Consider the following 17,477-nt stretch of genomic DNA (forward strand, 5'->3'; position numbering starts at 1 on the left):
CACATAAATAGAATCCTACCATTTTTTTTTGTTTGATTATTTTCACTTTGCATAATTATTTTTAGATTCATCTCTTAGATTATATATTGATATTTCATTGCTTTTTATTGCAGAACAGTGTTTTGTTGTACAGATAAACCACAGTTTGTTCTTCTGTTCACCAGCTGATGGACACTTATAGCTATTACAAATAAAGTTTTAGTGAACATTTGTGAACACACACATACAACTCTTTGTATGGACATAGACTTTCTCTTCTCTTTGGTGAACACCTAGGAGAGGAATCAGTCAACTATACGAAAGGTGTATGTTCAGCTTGTTCAGGGATTGCCAACTGTTTTCCAAAGTGGTCGCCTGACTTCATAATCCCATCAGTAGTGCGTGAGTTCCAGTTCCTCCATATCTTCACCAACATCATATACCAGTTTTTCTCATTTAATCTGTTATTTTAGTTGTGATAAAAACACATAACATGAGAGCTACATGATACAACATTGTTAGCTACAGGCACAGTGTTGTACAGCCTATCTTTAGAACTTACTCATCTTTGTAACTGAAATTATATCATTGAACAACAACTCCCTGGTTCCCTTCCTCACAGCCCCTGCCAACACTATTCTGCTTTCTGTTTCTGAGTATGCTTAGTTTAGATACCTTGAGTAGGTAGAATCATGCAGTATTTGCCCTTCTGTGACTGGCAACTATTCTTATATGAGTATCGTGACATATATTATGGTTTGAGTTTGAATTTTCCTAATGAATGATATTAGTAGGCATTTTAAAATTTTCCAACCATATATCTTCTTAGCATAAATGCCCAAATTTTCACCCATTTTTAAAATTTATATATGTGTGTATATATATTTATTTATTTATTTAAGCTTTGAGAATGATTTGTATATATTATATACTAGTCTTTTATAAGATTACCGTGTATGATTTGCAAATGTTTTCTCCCAGTCTGACTCATTTTTCACTTTCTTAGCAGTGTCTGTTTTCAAAGAGCAGAAGTTTTAAATGTTGGTGATGTCTAGTTTATCCATTTATTCTTTTATGGATTATGTTTTTGCTGTCATTTCTAAGAAATCTTTACCTAAACTGAGGTTGCAGATGTTTAACTATGTTTTCCTTTGGAAGTTTTATAATTATAGGTTTCCCATCTGGGTCTCTGAGCCATTTGGGGATTAATTTTTACACACAATGTGAATATGGGTTGAATTCCTCTAGTGTGTATATGCACATATCTATAGCTAGTTGTTTTAGCATCGTTGGCTGGAAAAAAAAAATCCTTTCTCCACTAAAGTGCCTTTGCACCTTTGTCAGAAATTAGTTGTCCAGGAAACTGGGCATGGTAGTGTGTACCTGTAATCCCAGCAACTCAGGAGGCTGAGGCAGGAGGATCAGGAGTTTGAAACCAACCTGAAAACACAGCAAGACCCTGACTTTTGGGAAAAAAATTCATGCAGTTGTAGATCTATTTATAGATGTTAGCTTTTTCCATTGATATATTTGTCTATCTTTTAATTAATACCTACTTGTCTTAGTTTCTGTAGCTTCAACATAAGTCTTGAAACCAAGAATAACTTCTTCTTTTCCTAAAATTATTTTGTCTATTATAGTTCTTCACATTCTCTTACAAATTTTAGAATCAGTTTGTTGATTTCTATTTTTAAATATGCTGGGATTTTGATTGAGAGTCATTTTGATTGGGAGCTAATGGGCCTTGAGGAGTTGTGTCCATGAGTGGAAACACATTTTTACATTTGAGCAATTGGCATGTGAGACCAATATACAGCATTTAAAAAATTTCCACAGCTTTCCTCTCAAGTTTATTGAAAACCCACCTGTGCAAAATAGTGTTCTTTGATGCCAAGGGATACATGGAAAAATAAAATGTTCTAATTCTAGTTCTTATTTCCTGTGACTTCACCTATTTTTTTTTATCTCCTCCCAGAGAAAAGAGAATAAAGACACTTATCTCAGGCAGCCTTTCACCCCTAGGAAAAGACTGCAGATAATCAGGGGGTTTGTGTTACTATGCTCTTCTTCTCTTCCCCTGACTGACCTGAGGCTCATGCACCAAGCTTTTGCCTATGATGCAAATATTCAGCAGTACCCCCCCCCCCATTAGCTGGTACGGGAGGCAGGAATCAACTCTCTGTAGGGCCTGGGAGTTCTTAGACATGAGAAAGCAGCTCAGCCACTGGCTTTCATGTGTATGGTGGGTGAGAGTGGATGCTGGGGGCTTAACCAGCATGGAGATGACTCTGGTGAGCTGACAAGCAAAGCCACAAATTTGGAATTCTACAACGTCTCCCAATTTTCAGATGCTCTTTCTGTAGTTTTTTAACTGAACAGGCCAAATGAAACATTTCTGCAGGCCAAATTCTGTCCATTGGCTACCGGTGCGCAGCCTCTGATGGATGGGCTCTTTTCTTTGCTTTCAGCATCAGCTCTCTCGTCAGCTCCCTGAAGGCTTTATTTCAACAATTACTGACTGAACACTCGTGATGTGCCAGGAAGTGCTAGGTACCCAGGAAATTGGACTCTCTAGTCTCGAGGGGCTTCTGCTCTAACGTTGGACTTAGGCGTGGTATAGAGAGGCATCTCAGTGTTCCCTCCTACTCTCTCCTAACTGCTCTTTCCCCTGTCCTTACTGTCACTCATTTGAGACCCTCCAGGAAGGGGATGGTTGATCACCCCCTTGGAGAAGTCCCTGGAGTTTTTTCAAGAAGAAGACACATGAACAAATGGTTGAACATAGATAGAAGTACAGAGTGAAGATTAGCTAACCAAATGTGCTCTAAAACAGTGTCAGTCAGACCTCTGGGCTGCTACCTGTTAGTGGAACATGAAATCAGTTTAGTGGTTGCCAATTGGGACTAAAATAAAGCAAAATAGGATAGCATATACTAATAGTATTTTGTTTGTTTGTTTTGATAAACTTTTCTTTCAGTTTCTCACACACATACGCAGATACATGCTTCTAATACATACATTCTTTTTTTTTTTTTTGGAGAGGTTTTTGCTATAGGGCACGTGTGCTTGCCAGAAAGAAAGAGAGAGACAGAGAGAAAGAAAGTGAGAAATCACCCCCCAGGGGGGGTGGTCATGTCGTAATCCCTTCTCCTCCATTCTCCTCTCAGGATCTTGGGCACGCATGCACATGTGCCTGGTGTGAGTTTAAGCCACTGAGTCCAGGACGCAAACTGTGGTGGGCTACATGGGAGTCCAGCGACATAGCCATTACGCCACCTGCTGGTCCATGGCCATATAGTCTTTAGAAGATGTTTTTGGTTTAAAAACAGAAAAAACACAATCTGGGAAAATTTTCACTTTGAGACTGTTATCAAAGAGATTCAAAAAATTATTAATGATGAGACTGACTATGTTATTTCTGAGATCCTTTCCTAAATGGACTCTAAAATTGTTACCTGCGTCTGCTTGCTTACAGCTTTAAGTAGGCACTGAATACCTGCTAGCACAGCATCTTCTCTGTTACTGATTGAGCTCTGCCACCAATTAAAATTATTTCAATTACCTTGACTTTGTTTCCTTCATTGGTAAAATAAATAAAATAACTAGTTTTTAAGCCTAAATTCCATAGAAGTATTTTAGACAATCCCAAATGATTTACATAAAGAGCTCAATTTGCCTCCTGTTGTATCATGAGCATCTAAAAAGTGTATGGCAACATAGTAGGCTTCAACTGCTATTCCCTGAGTTGGTACATCTATCTTCAAAGTACATCGCATATGAAATTAGGTGCACACAGTATTTGAATTAGTTGATAAAAATTATTACCGAAATCTCACTCTAGGCACAAAATGAGTTAATGCAAATCCCAGAAAACTAAAATGTATCAAGAATATAAAATTCTAAAGCCAAATGGAATTTTCAAGTGTGGTCAGCTTAGTCAGGTTAGTCTTGTATTATGCTGTATCTTAGGAATGCAGGCCCTGCGTGAAATGCAACTGCTTTTAGCAGATGTCTCCTGGGAGCCTCTGTCTACCAGACATTGTGCTAGGTCCTAGCTGTGAACGAGAGAGGCAAAGTTCCTGTCATTTTAGAGCCAACAGTTCACCACAGCTTATGCCAAATGCTTTCACGTTGAGTTAATCCCGCTCGCAGGTTAGTATCTTGGGCACTTCTGCACTTGAGCTTGGCCTGCATCCCTGACCCCACAATGTACAATTAGGCCATTGATCTGAAAGTGGGCTCTTCGATGCAAATTCTGGGAGGCTGTCATCTTCCTTGTTCTTGATTCCAGACAAAGAAAGTCTATTCTAGAAGGGAAGTGGGGGGGGTCTTCAAAAACTTCACGGAAATGCATTATTGAAGGAAAAAAAATATATGCATGGATTTCAAAATTTGGAGGTACCACAATAAACCCGTAATTTAATTTCATTTTCTAGAAACTTTTTGAAGACCCCCAATCATATGCGTTAACGGACTAAAGATTGCTCTATTTTCTGTTTTGTTGTTTTTTGAGGGCAGTGAGGCATGGAAGGAGGCTAGGGTTATATTGCGTTTGCAGTCAATTAAAACATCCAAATCTTTTCTCCTGAACTGTATTTAAGCCAGGTTTAAAACATTCAGTATGTTCATGGTTGACGTTTTTTTAATTGCCTGGGGATGTGTGTACTTGCCAGAGAAGGAGACGGAGAGGCAGAAAGCACTCCCTAATGGGGCATAGTCATGCTGTAACCTATTCTCTTCTGTTCTTTTCATCCTGTCAGGATTTGGGGCACACATGCACACATGTCTGGCATGATTTTCAAGCAACTGGGGCTGGGATTCGAACTACAGTCTGCCATGTGGCATCTGACTTTCTTTTCTTTCTTTTAATTTTTATAAGAATTATTTGACTTAACTTTACTTACATATGTATGTATTTTTATTTGACCGGAGAGGGACTGAGTGAGAGAGAGAAAAAGCAAGAGAGCAAGAGAGCAAGGTGCCAGGTACAGGACTTGAACCACAGTTGGCCATGTGGGAGCCCAGCGCCCTTAACCACCATACTACTTGCCGGCCCCTATGGGATCTGACTTTCTTAACCACTAGGCTCTTGGGCCAGCCAATGATTTGACTTTTTAGAACTTGATGATAGGATATCATATTTATCCCAAACCAATTTTATCAACCTATTGAAATTATTTTGATTTTTGATTCTGTTAATCCCCAACTCATTGTCTTTTCTGACTTTAGGAAGGCAGCAAATTAAACCACCTGCCATCTCTCTTTCTTCCTGGGTTACTGATAAGAGGACTGAAAGTTTCATTTTTAAGGTTATTGTTGTCACAGCTTTGATGGATTTTGCTTGGCACATTCACATGACCTTCATACTTTTTCATTTCTTTAGTCTTACTGCCAAGCCACTCAACTCAGCTGAACTCTATCAAAGAAATGTGCTTTTGATGCCTGAAGTTAGCTGCATTCTAAGGATTACTGATGATTTTACCCTTTCTAGGCAGGTTTAGGACTCATACGGAAAACTTAAATCCTTCAGAGTTATTTTATAATTTATAACATGCAATTTCTTTTTTAATTTTTTAAAAAAGTTTTTGTTTTAAGGTGCATGTGTGCACTCACTGGCATGAGACAGGGAGGGGGGGAAATGAGAAATCACTCCTCAGAGGGAATGGCCACACTGCAATCCCTTGTCCTCAAGTCTCTTCTTGGCATTTTGGACACATGCACACATGCCTGGCATGATTTTCAAGCTACTAAATCCAGTACTCGAACCATAGTTGGTCATGTGGGAGTCCAATGCCTTAACCACCATGTCACCTGCTGGCCCCTAATATGCAATTTCTTAAACTAACTCTACTTGTTACTGCTCAGGAAACAGCAGCAAAGAAAATATCAAGGAATTACGGGGCCAACTTTTTTTTCTTTAACTTGATAATCATTTTAAATATTTATGTATTTGATTTTGAAAACTAAAATAAAACTACAAGTATTTTTAAACAGTTAAGAGAATTTTGAAGAACAACCATCATGGAAACTAACATGATTTGGAGTCTATTTTCTCTGTTTTGAAAAGGAGAAACACTGAAAACTTTGTATACACAATTTATAACATGCAATTTTTTTCCCAGTAACTTTCATTTAAAGGAATCTTTAACATCTTTTGCTAATAACCTATTGTCATTAATGTTGACAATTTACTTAATTGTCTGTATGTTTTGGCAAGCAAGTCACTTTGAAATTTTGTTTCTTAAGAACTTTGCTTTAAATTTCAAAACGTAGTTTTTTTTAATTTATTTTATTTTTTTAATTTTTACCATCGGGTGTGTGCACTTGCCAGAGAGATGAGGGTGGTGCGAAGTCACCCACCAGGGGTGCTGGTCATGCCACATTCCCTTCTCCTCCATTCTCCTCTTGGGATTTTGGGCGTGCGCGCGCACACACACACACACACACACACACACATCCAGTGTGTTTTTCAAGGCACCAGGTCTGGGACTTGAACCATGTAATAGGCTATCCAACAACTTAACTTACCCTGCCACCTGCTGGTCCTCAAAGTGTAGTTTTGTTATTTTTGCCATTTGCCACTAAGCTTGTGTTTTAGAGATACTAACAACAGGGCAACACTGGCTTCTATGGATTGGAGGCACTTCTGCCTTGGTGAACCTTTTCTTTCTAAAAAATATATTGAAAATTACATTTTATGTCCAGCATGTTGGCATAGCCAGTAATAAACTAAATTGTGATGCTGGAAACTCCATGGCTGATCACAAGTTTGGATTCTTGGGTCAGCCCGAAAACAGAAGATCCTAATGCGCTAAAGAGCCAGGAGAAGGGGATCACACCTGACAAGGCCCTGTTTAGGATGCTTCTCTCTCTCATCTTCTTTCTTTTTTTTTTTTTTTTTTGGGGGGGGTGCGCCACACGCCTGTGCTGTCATGAACAAAATAAAATGAAAAAAAAAATCATGTTATGACTATGTTGGTAAATAATGATGTATTATATATTCAAACATTTTCTTTGCCCAAAGTTTATTTTTTTCTTTCTTTAAAAAAAAATACTTATTGTGAAGCAGAGAGCTTAGTTCTCTTTCACACTATACAAGATGGCAGGTGAAAAAACTGCAAAGCAGGAAACTAAGGAGAAGAAACTTGAAGTCAAGAAGGCTGATGCCAGTGGCAAGGTTAAAAAGGGTGACCCCAAGGCTAAACGCCCAAGAAGGGAGAGCCCCATTATAGCAGAAATCCAGTACTAATCTGGGGTATCAGCAGATACTCTAATCTACCGTGTATTCCAGGAAGGCCGTTTACAAGAGGAAATACTCGGCCACTAAATTCAGGATTGAAAAGAAAAGGGAGAAGGTTCTTGCCACTGTCACAAAACCAGTTGGTGGGACAAGAATGGTGGTACCTGGGTGGTTAAACTTCACAAAATGCCTAGGTATTATCCTACTGAAGATGTGCCTCGAAAGCTGTTGCGCCATGGCAAAAAAAATCCTTCAGTCAGCATGTGAGAGAGGTGCGAGTTAGCATCACTCCTGGGACCATTCTGATCATCCTCACTGGGTGCCACAGAGGCAAGAGAGTGGTTTTCCTGAAGCAGCTGAGCAGTGGCTTGCTACTTGTGACTGAACCTCTGGTTCTCAATCAAGTTCCACCGCGTAGAACACACCAGAAATTTGTCATTGCCACCTCCACAAAAATTGATGTTAGTAAAGTAAAAATTCCAAAACACTTTACCGATACTTACTTCAAGAAAAAGAAGCTGTGGAAGCCCAGACACCAGGAAGGTGAGATCTTCGACACAGAAAAGGAGAAATATGAGATTATAGAGCAGCGCAAGGTTGGTCGGAAAGCTATGGACTTGCAAATTTTACCAAAAATGAAAGCTGTTTCTCAGCTTCAGGGATACCAGCGATGAGTATTTACCCTTACAAATGAAGTTTATCCTCACAAATTGGTGTTTTAGGGCCCGGTAGGTGGCGTGGTGGTTAAGGGCTCTGGACACCTACAAGGCTGCCTAGAGTTCAAGTCCTGGACCTGGTGACTTTCTTTCTCACTTTCTCTTTCTCTCTTTCTCTCTCACTCTCACACTGTCCCTCTCTGGTCAAATTGAAATAAATAACTAAATAGTTAAATAAAAATAATTCTTAAAAAAACACAGATTGGTGTTCTAAATTTCTTGCCAAGAACCTAATTAACTGATCATATAAAATTTTATTGTAATTTATTACTTACATTTAATCATTATGCATCTTTGTAGGTTACAGAATGGTGTTTAAAAACATGTATATGGTGTATAAGAAACACACCAAGGATATAAACATATTCACCACCTTCAACATTTAGCAATATATTATGTTGTGAAAATCCAAAACCCATTCCACTGGTTATTTAGAAGTATGTATTGAATTATCTATGACATTCTTTACTGTGAAAGACAGTTTTAAAGAAAAACAAATTAAGGGGACCAGCAGTTCGTGTAATGGCTATGTCGCTGGACTCCCACGTAGTTGACTGCGGTTTGCGTTCTGGACCCGGTGGCTTAAAACTCACGCTGGGCGTGTGTGCGTGCGTGCCCAAGATCCCGAGAGGAGAATGGAGGAGAAGGGATTGCGGCATGGCCATCCCCCCTGGGGGGTGATTTCTTGCTTTCTCTCTGTCTCTCTCTGTCTGTCTGGCGAGCGCATGCGCCCTATAGCAAAAACCTCTCCAAAAAAAAAAAGGAAAAACAAATTAAGGATCAGTAGATGGCATAATGGTTACGTTGCTGGATTCTCACAATGTTAACTGCAGTTCAAGTCCCAGAACTGCAGCTTAAAACTTAAAACACACCAGGTGCATGTGCATTCATGCCCAAATTCCCAAGAGGAGAATGGAGGAGAAGGCACTGCGTCATGGCCATACCCCACGGCATGGATGATTTCTCGCTTTCTGACTCTCTGTCTCTCCAGCAAGTGCATGACCCTATAGCAAAAACCTCTTTCTCAAAAAAGAAAAGAGGAAAAAAAAAAAAAGAAAAGAAAAGTAAAACAAATTAATTAAAAATCAGACAATCAGGGACCAGTACATGGCATGGTGGTTAAGGTGCTAGATTCCACATGGCCAACTGTGTTTCAAGTCCCAGACCTGGTGTCTTGAAAATTTTGCTGTCTGCATGTGCATGCATGCCCCAGATCCCAGGAGAAGAAGGAATTGTGGTATGGCCATCATCGCTGGTGGATAATCTCTCACTTTCTTTTTTTGTGTCTCTCACCTGTGAGTGCACATGCCCTATGGCAAAATCTAAAAAAATTAGACATCAAAATGTCCTAAAGTAACAAGGATGGGTCTTTGAAAACAAAGATAATCTTAACATAGCCAATGAAAGAATTTGTAATTTCCATGTAGAGGACTGTGGGAGATAGGAGTTTATAATCTGTGGTATCATTGATCCAATTAGAGATAGGTTAAACTGTACCTAACCATAGCTCAATAGGAAGAGATAGAAAAAGAAAACTTTTACTCACTCACTGTGAGTCCTTATAAGACCATAGTACTATACTGTGCATAAGAAGTAAAAGCAAAAAACAAAACAAAAAAGACATGACAAAGCCAATGATTTTATAATTTATAGACTTTATAATGTTCTTGGTTTTAGCCTTTAAATTTATTCCAAAGAGACTCAGCTACTTGTAACTTTTTGGACTTTTCCTCTGTTATCTAGCTTCTTTAATAATGCATTTTTTTAATTTCAAGAAAAACAGTTTTAGTTTTAATAGATCAAAATAAAAAAATATTAAGAGAAATTTGCTTAAGGCTTAAAGCGGAGGAAAAGCTTAGGATTCAGTTCAAACAGTAGGTAGATGAACCTACCAACAATTCAGGAGAAGACAAAAATCCTTAAATCTGGCAAACAAAGAATAAAAGAAAATCAGTAATGTTTTAGTCAAAAGTCATAAAATTCTATTTCACTAGTTTAGTCTTATGTAATTAATCTCTCTTCTATTGAATTTGCAGTGCATTCCCTTTAGCACTTCTTAGAGAGCTGGTCTGGTATTGGTCAGTTCTTTCAGGTTTTGTTTACCTGAGAATGTTTTTTATCTTTTCTTCCCATATGAAGGATAATCTTGCTGGGTATAGTATTCTTGGTTGAAACTGTTTTTCTCTTAATACTTTGAATATATTTTCCTATTCTTTCCTTGCTTGCATTTTTTCCGAGGAGAGGTCTGACGTTAGCCTTATGGGATATCCTTTGAAAGTAACCTGATGTTTCTCTCTTACCAATTTTGGTATCTTGTCTTTTGGCTAAAGTGGCTATGATGTGCCTTGGAGAAGATCTTGGATTGATTCTCTTTGGGGTCTTTTCTATTTCTTGGGTCTTTTGTATTTCTTGGGTCTGGATATTCAAATGCCTCTATAGGTTTGGAAAGCTTTCTTCCACAATTTCCTGGAATAGACTAGCAATCCCCATATTAGTTTCTTCACCTTCTGGGATACTGATTAATCTGCATTGGGCATTTAATGATATCTAGTATTACTAGTATATTATTCTCATTTTGGGAGGTTATTTTCTCAGCCTTTTTGGTGAATTTTTCTTGGTCAGAGGTTCTGTCTTCTGCATCTGAGATTCGATCTTCTGCATGATCTAACCGTCTTGTAATACTTTCAAGGGAGATTTTGATTTCCTGTATTACAGCCTTTGTCTCTAACAATTCCGTTTGATTCTTTTTATGGTGCATATTTCCTCTTTCAGATTGTGCAAGAACTTCCTCACCTCCTGGAACTCATTATCTCTTTCCTCCTGCATCTTCTGGAGTCTGTTGTTTCTCTTCTCTTGTGTCTCTGTTAGCTAGGTCACTATGGATATTTTAAATTCTTCATCTGACATTTCCATGAGTCCCTGTATTGTCTGTGGAGGATGAGGAGTTATTCTTTTCCCTTAGGGGAGAGATATTTTCTTGGGTTCTTATATTTCTTGTGCCTTTGCAGTGGTTTCTGGTCATCTGATGGATTATATGGGTTTTTTTTCTTAGTTTTTGGAGTTAAATCTGAACATTCAGAGGCATGCATGAAAAGGTAATCTGCAATCTCTAAGCAATACCATTTTTCTCTCTTTGTGCAATGGATTCCATGAAAATTGAGAATTACTTTGACCCTAAAAGTATTCAGATATTTGGCTACTGTACACCTAGACCTGTCTAGAAAGTCTGTGTGGAGACTGAGTAGAAAAATGATAAAGGTAAAAGAAAAAGGAGAAGGAGAAGGAAAAGAAAAAAGGAGGGAAAGAAGGACAAAAATATTTTTAAAAAAAGGAAAGAGGATGAATGTGGGTTTTTTTTAAAGCAAAAAAAATGAAATAGAGAGAATGGAGAGAGACAGAGAGAAAAAAAGGGTGCTCTAACCTGGCTAGATATGAGGGACAGGAGGGTGAAGTCTGAGCAGAAAGTCCTCAATTGTTGTAGTCCCTGAAAGAGGTCTCTCAGAACTCCAATATAGATAGCTGGTGATTGGCTTGTCCTGGTTAGATCTAAGGAGCAGGAGGGTGAAGTCTGGGCAGAGAGTCTTCAATTGTCCTCTTTTTTTAATATACTAAATTCTTCTTTTTATAATTATTTATTTAATTATTTGTTAAATTAAATAAAAATTTAAAATTTTTATTTTTAAAAATTTGACCTGAGAGAGAAAGAGAAAAATGGAAAGTGAGAAAGCAAGCTGCCAGGTCCCAGACCCAAACCATGTTCAACCATGTGAGAGTCCAGTATCTTAACTACCATGCCACCTGCCAGCCCAGCCCCCATGTTATCTAGTTTTACATAATGAGTAATGGCTATAATAAATTTGTAAGTTGAAACTTGTGAAGACAACTGCCTATAAAATAATTGGTGAATTTATACTTAAACCCTCTTGTATGTAGATCAGTCAAATCTGCATTTTTAATCAGGAAATTAAATTCTGACATTCGATGTTACCATACACATATATGGATTTATCCTTTTTTCCTAGTTGTTTTGTATTCTCTTATTTCTATTTATCTCCTTTTAGTTTTCCTGGTGTAGTATTCCGTTAAGCTGGTTTGGTTTTGGTGAGTTATTTCAGCTTTTATCTGGGCCTGCAGTGAAAAGAGTGGGATGGAGAGGTGAACTCTTGATCTGTTCAGTTACCGAGACTTAGGGCTGGTTTTTACCCATAGACAGCAGGTTATCCTCACTGTTACCATTTTTATATTGAACAGTATTAATTTCCTCCTTGCCATTGCGAGATCATAGGTACTTTCTCTTTCTTGCCTTTCTTCCTTTCTGCATTTTGGTTAAATTGATATTTTCACAGTCAGGGTATCTAGCATTAACATATTATTCTTCAAGTGGTGTGGTGATTAAGGGCGCTGGACTTCCACATGACCAACTGAGGTTCAAGTCCCAGACATGGCAGCTTGCTTTCTCATTTCTCTCTTCCCCATGTCCCTCTCTCTCACTGTGTCCCTCTCTGGTCAAGTTAAAAATAAATAAGTAAATAAATAAAGTTAAATAAACTAATTCCTTAAAAAACATATTATTCTATTGACTAGTTATATTATTCATATAGTAAGGTATATAACATTCTGTTTTGTTCAGTTAAAAAAAATTTTTTTTTGTATTTAAATGAATCCAGCCCCTAACACTGATCTTTTTCTGTTGCTTTCCAATTACTGAAACCAAGGAGCAGATTGGGCTCATGGAGACTGCCTGGGGTGGAAGCGTTCCACTCGAGAGGGGAGAAGTATCTTATTATTTGCATTGTTTAGAATTGCTGGTGCAAAGTGATATGAAAAACAGACTGACTTTTAGCGATTTTATTACTGATTGAAAATTCTCTATATACAATGCATCCTTTATTGTCTGCATCTGAAGCAAACCACCATTTTCATCTGCCAACTCTCCCTCCTCATTGGTATGCCACTGCTGATACCTTTATTTTATTCATTGCACTGACTAGATTGTTAAGACTTCTAAAGCAGGGCTCATGAATGGAGAATTTTTTAGTTTTTTTTTTTTTTATATTTAAGACTATCTAACAATTGCCACTATATAGGAATATCATACTGGCTAGAAATTAAATTTATACACTATACTTTATTCCCATTTGAATTTGGGGGAGAACTGCTTCTTTATCTTTGCATTTAAATTACTGTTGGAAAATTTGACTGGCTTTTTTTCCCTTTAGGCAATTTGTACTTTCTCCTTAAAGAGTTATTTTTTAGAACTGGAAGTTCAATTACTTTATCGAGATGTGTCTCACTGTTGATGGTTCCATGTCTATTTTTCCTAAAAATGGAGTATACTAATTTGACTGAGAGGTTCTGTTGCTCCTCATTTTAGGACTATTTTCTTCTCTCTTTTTTTAAAAAAAATTTATTTAATTTCATTTATTATTATTATTTTATTTTCTATAGAGCACACACTTTCACCAGAGAGACAGGAAAAGTGAGAAAGCAAGCCATCAGGTCTGGGACTTGAACTGTGGTCTGCCACGTGGGAGTCCAACCCCTTAACCACTATATTACCTGCTGGCCCCTTAGGGCTATTTTCTTTCTTTCTTTTTTTTTTTTTTTGGTGAGGTTTTTACTATAGGCGTGTGTGCTTGCCAGACAGACAGAGAGAGCCATAGAGACAGAAAGAAAGAAATCACCCCCCAGAGGGTATGGCCATGCTGCAGTCCCTCCTCCTCCATTCTCCTCTCAGGATCTTGGGCACGCACACACATGGCTGGTGTGAATTTTAAACCACCGAGTCCAGGACACGAACCGCGATCAGCTACATGGGAGTTCAGCGACATAGCCGTTACACTAACTGCTGGTCCCAGGGCTATTTTCTTACATTAGATCTTTGAATACTTTGGACTGGGTTTTCTACTTTAGGGTACCTTTTAATGTATTGTATTTTTCTTTTCTCTATGCCTTTCACTTTTCTCTGTAAATTCTGTCTTTTGTCTCAGATTACCTTAACTTTTATGGAATATAAATAATTCTAAATCATGCTAATTCTAATCCATGATGTTTCTAATTTATTTATTACTTTCATGACATGGTGTTACGTTGGTCTTCAATTTATCATTTTAGTATAGCAAGCATAAATCTCATTCTATTTGATTAGTTCATTGTTAAACTCTAATTTTACTCTATTCTTGTTCCTATTATGTTTTTATGGTGTTCTGTGACACAAAATGCCTTCTCTTATTTCTCAGAGACTGTGGATTTTGGTTTGGGTTAGTTTTCTTCCGTATAATATTCCCTTTCCAAGTCATTTGTTACAATGATGTGTTATGCACTTGGCCATGCCATTCATTCTGTCTCTCTCTGTTGAGCAACTGTGTCTAGGCTTCCGTATGCTGGCCCATGGGGTGTTTTCTCCTTGATGCCCTCCTGACCCCTCTGTGTGGCCCCTGGAGGACCAGACATTTCCTTTGTAGGCATAGAAGTCAGGGGCTAGGGGAGCAAGTTCAACTGAACTATCTATCTGTGACTCACACTGTAATACCTGTGCTTTGCAGTCCCTCCTGAGACCTTGGGTAATGTCTTTTCTTTCTGCCAGTGAAAAATTGCCCTCGTTGTTCACATTTCTGATCTCCCCAGCCCTCCATGTGGCAGTTTCCATCTCTATTCTGCTGAAGTCACAAGAGAAATGGTAAGAAAACCCATTTAATTTGTTCCCTTCCATGTTTTGGGATATTAGAATGACTTTTTAGAGTTGAATTTGATTGAATAATTGATATAGCTTTAGGGAGATTGGAATGGAAAATGGTTCTGCCATCTTTTTTGATGGGCTTTTTTATTATCTCTTGTTCATTTCCTTAGGTACGGAGGGGATTAGAGACTCTGGGATCAGGTCTCACTCTGCCATAGATACCCAGAAGCCATCTTGGATGGCTTTGTCCTTCTTTGAATGAAACGTGATCTGGGAGGGGAGTTCATTGTGACCCAATTCAGTATGGAAAGGGGTATCAGCCTTCCTTTAACCTTGGCGATATTTCACTGATAAAGAGTCATGCCCCTTTTAAATTTTCTATTTTATTAAGTACTGGAGAGTGGAGAGCAAGGCTAAATAAAGACGTTGTAATAATGAGTCATTCCTTTTTTTTTTTTTTCCCTTTTTAACTCTTTTTTAGGTTTTTGCCATAGGGCACATGCACGCACTGGAGAGAGACAGTGGGAGAGAAAGTGAGAAATCACCCTCAATTGGCCACACTGCAGTTTCTTCTCTTCCAATCTCCTCTTGGGAATTTAGGCACACGAAAGCTTGCACCCCGCATGATTTTCAAGCCACCTGATCCAGGACTCATATAACAGTCGGAAATGTGGGAGTCCAGTATCTTAACCACCATGCCACCTTTGGCCCCAAGTTGTTCTTTTAATTCATTCATTTATCCAGCAAATATGTGGTAAATGCATGCTATATGCAAAGGTATCCTGGGTGTCAGCAATCTCACTGAGCAAAATGGACAAAGTTCCCTTACCTGTGAAGAGCTTATATTCTAACAAAGATTTCTGTGGGGTAGAGATGCAGACAGCAACAATAGAGAACATCTATACAATGCATTGTATGTGGGACCAGCAGATGGTGTAATGGTTATGTCACTGGACTCCCATGTAGTCGATCATGGTTCAAGTCCCAGACTCAGCAACTTGAAATTCACTCCGGGCATGTGTGCGTGCATGCCCAAGATCCTGAGAGGAGAATGGAAGAGAAGGGATTGTGGCATGGCCATACCCCCGGAGGACAATTTCTCATTTTATGTATCTCTGTCTCTCTTTGTCTCTCTGGTGAGCATACATGCCCTATAGCAAAAAATCTCTCCTCCCCCAAAATAAATGAATTAAAATTTAAAAAGTAAAATGCATCATACGTTAGAAGGTGATATGTGGGCAAGAGAAATAACAGAGTGGAATGGAAGTTGCGACTGAGCAGAGGGTGGTCAAGGTACCTGCAGTAGGAAGGCACATTTGTTGGAGGGAGTCAGTGGAAGAGTATTCCAGGGGAAAAAGAACAGCTAGTACGAGGCTTAGTGTTCAAGGCTGGCTGGTCTGTTGAAGGAGCAGATGAATGACAAATTGCTGGAACTGTGTGAAGTCCATGTGAGAGTACAAGAGAAATGAATGGCTCAGTGAGCTGTAACCTGAACTGTTAGTTTTTCATACTATTTTGAAAAATTAGCTGTATCGAATATACATTTTACTGTTTTTCCCCCTATGGAAGAATAAATGTCCACGTGTGATCTTTAAAAAGCACAAACAAATAGGTAAAAACCATTACTAAAAGCCCAAAAGGCTTAGTTCAATCTTAGAAGACATATAGGAAAAAATGATGCAATAATAAATGAGTAATTTTTTGATTTAATGAGAAGACAAAAATTATAAGATCTGTAGAAAGTAAGAAATTTGCTTCTAACAAAGACAGTATGTTATATCTAAATGAGGTCTTGGGAGTCATCTGATTTTACCTTTTGCAAATGAGAAAACAAACTAAAAGAGGCTAAAGGACTTATCCCAGGCCATATGGCTACCTGGTGGCAGTTTCAAATTTAGATAGCACTCAGCTTGCTAATTCTTAGCCTAGAGCTGTGTCTACCTTGCCTCCCACCTTTTAATTCAGTAAGAACTCAATTTTGCCAACAATTTTGTTGTTGACCTTCCATGAACTTGATTGTCGAATTAAGCTTTCCATTACAATACGTAGGGTTTATTTGTATTTTGCAGCATGGCCTTGTTCTTTGGAATAGGCTGTCACTTCATCATCCTGGAAAATTGGTTTTAGAAAGACCAAACAGTTTATTTCTCTACCTCTCTGTGAGGGCAGGATTGTTCTCTGTGATTATCTATCAGAACAAGGGGTTCTAATTAGTTTTCTTTTCAAAGCACATTTCTTATATTTCTAGGCAACCAAAGGGACTTTTCTGCAGAGCCATTGGACTCAAACACTAGGGTTAGCACATGAGTCCTGGGAGGCAGCTGGTCAGGTTAGTTTTCCCAACCTGCCAGCTGCCCACCTGCTATAGGTAAACTTGGATGTTGTTAGCTCTAGGAATAGGCAGCTGGGTTTACAGAGTGGTTCTTTACCTCCTCTCTCTCCCTCCCTCTTTCACCCACCAGGGGGAATGGCCACGCCACAATCCCTTCTCCTCCATTCTCCTCTCCCTCCCTCCCTTCTTTTCTTCCTTTTTTTCTTTCCTCCCTCCCTCCCTCCCTCTCTCCTTCACTCCCTTTCTTCCTTCCTCCTTTTCTTTCTTCCTGCTTTTCTTGTCTTTCCAAACTTCTGTCATTTGGATTTCACTTGTGCCGGTTTTTGCCTGAGTAGTACTACCTGTACTACTAGTTTAATGCTTTTCTTCAGATTTACTTTGAATTTTTTTTTGAGAGGTTTTTGCTATAGAGTGCATGTGCTTGCCAGAAATACAGAGAGAGACAGAAAGTGAGAAATCACCCCCCAGGGGGATGGCCACGCTGCAATCCCTTCTCCTCCATTCTCCTCTTGGGATCTTGGGCATTCACAT

General features: G+C 38.6%; 1 protein-coding gene across 4 annotated transcripts in view; it reads left to right on the forward strand.

Moving 5' to 3' along the window:
• The window catches only part of CRADD (CARD and death domain containing adaptor protein), a 334,868-nt gene that overhangs the window by 306,467 nt on the left and 10,924 nt on the right, over positions 1-17,477 (forward strand). The gene's annotated exons all lie outside the window — the stretch shown is intronic.

Source organism: Tupaia chinensis, unplaced genomic scaffold, assembly GCF_000334495.1.
Source record: "Tupaia chinensis unplaced genomic scaffold, TupChi_1.0 Scaffold000423_1, whole genome shotgun sequence".
Lineage (NCBI taxonomy): Eukaryota > Metazoa > Chordata > Mammalia > Scandentia > Tupaiidae > Tupaia > Tupaia belangeri.